Here is a 5,000-nt window from a genome sequence, read left to right as displayed (position 1 = left end):
CGTTTTCTCTCAACTTTGGCATGCTCGCTGAGGAAAAGGCAGGTAAAGGTTGTGGATAAAAGTCCGAAGAACCTCGCTACAATTGCCAAAATCTTTCCGCTGCCATTCAAAAATGGACTACTCCTCCACACCTCCTCCCGTCCATGCCAAACGGCGTTTTCTCTCAACTTTGGCATGCTCGGAGAGAAAAAAAGGCAGGTAAAGGTTGTGGATAAAAAAGTAAAAAATTGCCAAAATACTTTCTGGGCCCTCAAAAAAAGGCCTACTCCTCAACGCCTGCTCCCGTCCATGCCGAACCGCGTTTTCTATCAACTTTGGCATGCTCGGAGAGAGAAAAAAGGAAAAAAAGAAAAAAAAGGTCCAGTAAAGGTTGTGGATAAAAGTAACCGGCTTTGGAGAATTGCCTGAATCCTTCCGGCGCTGTGAAAAAAAAAGACCAAAAAAAAGACCTGGTCGTCAACGCCTGCTCCTGTCCATGCCAAACGGCGTTTTCCTCTCAACTTTGGCATGCTCGCTGAGGAAAAGGCAGGTAAAGGTTGTGGATAAAAAGTAAACGCGCTGTGGAGAATTGCCCAAATCGTTCAGGCGCCGTGAAAAAAAGAAAGACGTAGTCGTCAACGTCTGGTCCCGTCAATGGCGAAGGGCGTTTTCTCTCAACTTTGGCATGCTCGCTGAGGAAAAGGCAGGTAAAGGTTGTGGATAAAAGTCCGAAGAACCTCGCTACAATTGCCAAAATCTTTCCGCTGCCATTCAAAAATGGACTACTCCTCCACACCTCCTCCCGTCCATGCCAAACGGCGTTTTCTCTCAACTTTGGCATGCTCGGAGAGAAAAAAAGGCAGGTAAAGGTTGTGGATAAAAAAGTAAAAAATTGCCAAAATACTTTCTGGGCCCTCAAAAAAAGGCCTACTCCTCAACGCCTGCTCCCGTCCATGCCGAACCGCGTTTTCTATCAACTTTGGCATGCTCGGAGAGAGAAAAAAGGAAAAAAAGAAAAAAAAGGTCCAGTAAAGGTTGTGGATAAAAGTAACCGGCTTTGGAGAATTGCCTGAATCCTTCCGGCGCTGTGAAAAAAAAAGACCAAAAAAAAGACCTGGTCGTCAACGCCTGCTCCTGTCCATGCCAAACGGCGTTTTCCTCTCAACTTTGGCATGCTCGCTGAGGAAAAGGCAGGTAAAGGTTGTGGATAAAAAGTAAACGCGCTGTGGAGAATTGCCCAAATCGTTCAGGCGCCGTGAAAAAAAGAAAGACGTAGTCGTCAACGTCTGGTCCCGTCAATGGCGAAGGGCGTTTTCTCTCAACTTTGGCATGCTCGCTGAGGAAAAGGCAGGTAAAGGTTGTGGATAAAAGTCCGAAGAACCTCGCTACAATTGCCAAAATCTTTCCGCTGCCATTCAAAAATGGACTACTCCTCCACACCTCCTCCCGTCCATGCCAAACGGCGTTTTCTCTCAACTTTGGCATGCTCGGAGAGAAAAAAAGGCAGGTAAAGGTTGTGGATAAAAAAGTAAAAAATTGCCAAAATACTTTCTGGGCCCTCAAAAAAAGGCCTACTCCTCAACGCCTGCTCCCGTCCATGCCGAACCGCGTTTTCTATCAACTTTGGCATGCTCGGAGAGAGAAAAAAGGAAAAAAAGAAAAAAAAGGTCCAGTAAAGGTTGTGGATAAAAGTAACCGGCTTTGGAGAATTGCCTGAATCCTTCCGGCGCTGTGAAAAAAAAAGACCAAAAAAAAGACCTGGTCGTCAACGCCTGCTCCTGTCCATGCCAAACGGCGTTTTCCTCTCAACTTTGGCATGCTCGCTGAGGAAAAGGCAGGTAAAGGTTGTGGATAAAAAGTAAACGCGCTGTGGAGAATTGCCCAAATCGTTCAGGCGCCGTGAAAAAAAGAAAGACGTAGTCGTCAACGTCTGGTCCCGTCAATGGCGAAGGGCGTTTTCTCTCAACTTTGGCATGCTCGCTGAGGAAAAGGCAGGTAAAGGTTGTGGATAAAAGTCCGAAGAACCTCGCTACAATTGCCAAAATCTTTCCGCTGCCATTCAAAAATGGACTACTCCTCCACACCTCCTCCCGTCCATGCCAAACGGCGTTTTCTCTCAACTTTGGCATGCTCGGAGAGAAAAAAAGGCAGGTAAAGGTTGTGGATAAAAAAGTAAAAAATTGCCAAAATACTTTCTGGGCCCTCAAAAAAAGGCCTACTCCTCAACGCCTGCTCCCGTCCATGCCGAACCGCGTTTTCTATCAACTTTGGCATGCTCGGAGAGAGAAAAAAGGAAAAAAAGAAAAAAAAGGCAGTAAAGGTTGTGGATAAAAAAGTAAAAAATTGCCAAAATACTTTCTGGGCCCTCAAAAAAAGGCCTACTCCTCAACGCCTGCTCCCGTCCATGCCGAACCGCGTTTTCTATCAACTTTGGCATGCTCGGAGAGAGAAAAAAGGAAAAAAAGAAAAAAAAGGCAGGTAAAGGTTGTGGATAAAACTCCAAAACCTCGCTACAATTGCCAAAATACTTTCTGGGCCCTCAAAAAAAGGCCTACTCCTCAACGCCTGGTCCCCAGGCACGTGCTGGGGGGCCTCAACTCAGGCTCTGCCCAATGTGGATCAAGGTCCACCTTCGCAGCGCCTTATGCGACACCCTGGTTGTGGGGGACGCGGCGTGGCGTGGCGGATCGCTCCGGTCGGCGCACAGCCGGCAACGGTCGACCCGTCCGCCTGGCTTTACTGCCCCCGCGCTTCTGTCTTTTGCACTGGCAAGCTAGCGACCGCTCGGCGTGCGAGGCCCGAGTCGGGGGACGGGAGTCTCGGGAGCCCACCAGCTCCCCGCAGGCTACCCGCCCGGCTGCCGAGCTTCCCGCCTGCGCGTCCAAGTGTGAACGCGCACGGCCGCCTCGCCGGGCTTCCTTTGCCGGGGCTCGGCTTGTCGGCCGGCGTCTCACGGTCCGTAGAAGGTTCGGTGCGTTCGCTGACGACGGGTCGAGAGAAGCGTTTTCTCTCCTCCCTCACTGACGGTCGTTGGTGCTCCCCAGCCCCTTCGGCGTCCCAAAGCGTAACGCCTGCTTCATCTCGTCAAGGGCGCGCCCGTCTCTAACCGGGCGTCGTCCGGCACGTGGAAACGGGCGGGAGACGGTGTCGAGGAGGAAGAAAGGGTGGGGTCCGGTCCGGTCCGGTCTGGTCTCCTCCTCCTCCTTCTTCTTCTTGGCGCGCCTCCCGCCGAGACCGATGGATTCGTTGCACTCTCAGGCCCTGAATCTGTTGTCCGGTGGTTTCAGTTGATAGTGCTGCCGCGGACCGCCCACGGAAAGAGCTCAGCCCTCGTTTCTGTGAGCAGCGGTCCCAACTGGCGCTGCAACCGTCTCCCGGGGGCACGCAGAATACGGGTTGCATTCTGGTTGATCCTGCCAGTAGTCATATGCTTGTCTCAAAGATTAAGCCATGCATGTCTAAGTTCACACCCTCGTACGGTGAAACCGCGAATGGCTCATTAAATCAGTCGAGGTTCCTTAGATGATCCAAATTTACTTGGATAACTGTGGTAATTCTAGAGCTAATACATGCCGACCAGCTCCGACCCCTCGGGGAAAGAGCGCTTTTATTAGTTCAAAGCCAGTCGGGTTCTGCCCGTCCTTTGGTGACTCTGGATAACTTTGTGCCGATCGCATGGCCTCGAGCCGGCGACGCATCTTTCAAATGTCTGCCCTATCAAATGACGATGGTACGTGATCTGCCTACCATGTTAGCAACGGGTAGCGGGGAATCAGGGTTCGATTCCGGAGAGGGAGCATGAGAAACGGCTACCACATCCAAGGAAGGCAGCAGGCGCGCAACTTACCCACTCCTGGCACGGGGAGGTAGTGACGAAAAATAACAATACGGAACTCTTTTGAGGCTCCGTAATTGGAATGAGTACACTTTAAACCCTTTAACGAGGATCTATTGGAGGGCAAGTCTGGTGCCAGCAGCCGCGGTAATTCCAGCTCCAATAGCGTATACTAAAGTTGTTGCGATTAAAAAGCTCGTAGTTGGATCTCAGGCATGGGCGCACGGTCCGCCTCGCGGCGGTCACTGTGTGTTTTGTTTCCCATCCTACGCTTCCCGGTTGTTCAGCCCATGGTGCTCTTCATTGAGCGTTTTGGGTGGCCGGAACGTTTACTTTGAAGAAATTAGAGTGTTCAAAGCAGGCACGTTGCCTGAATAATGGTGCATGGAATAATGGAATAGGACCTCGGTTCTATTTTGCTGGTTTTCGGAACACGAGGTAATGATTAAGAGGGACAGACGGGGGCATCCGTATTGCGGTGTTAGAGGTGAAATTCTTGGATCATCGCAAGACGAACAACTGCGAAAGCATTTGCCAAGCATGTTTTCATTAGTCAAGAACGAAAGTCAGAGGTTCGAAGACGATCAGATACCGTCGTAGTTCTGACCATAAACGATGCCAACTAGCGATTCGCTGGTGTTGCTTCATCGACTCTGCGGGCAGCTTCCGGGAAACCAAAGTTTTCGGGTTCCGGGGGAAGTATGGTTGCAAAGCTGAAACTTAAAGGAATTGACGGAAGGGCACCACCAGGAGTGGAGCCTGCGGCTTAATTTGACTCAACACGGGAAAACTCACCCGGTCCGGACACTGTAAGGATTGACAGATTGATAGCTCTTTCTTGATTCAGTGGGTGGTGGTGCATGGCCGTTCTTAGTTGGTGGAGCGATTTGTCTGGTTAATTCCGATAACGAACGAGACTCTAGCCTACTAAATAGTTCGCCGATCCTTCACGCGTCGGCGCTAACTTCTTAGAGGGACAAGTGGCGTTTAGCCACACGAGATTGAGCAATAACAGGTCTGTGATGCCCTTAGATGTCCGGGGCCGCACGCGCGCTACACTGAAGGAATCAGCGTGGCTTTCTCCCTGGCCCGAAAGGGTTGGGAAACCCGTTGAATCTCCTTCGTGATAGGGATTGGGGCTTGAAATTGTTCCCCATGAACGAGGAATTCCCAGTAAGCGCGAGTC

This window comes from Babylonia areolata, unplaced genomic scaffold (genome assembly GCF_041734735.1).
Source record: "Babylonia areolata isolate BAREFJ2019XMU unplaced genomic scaffold, ASM4173473v1 tig00006892, whole genome shotgun sequence".
Classification (NCBI taxonomy): domain Eukaryota; kingdom Metazoa; phylum Mollusca; class Gastropoda; order Neogastropoda; family Buccinidae; genus Babylonia; species Babylonia areolata.
This window is presented reverse-complemented; position numbering follows the sequence as displayed.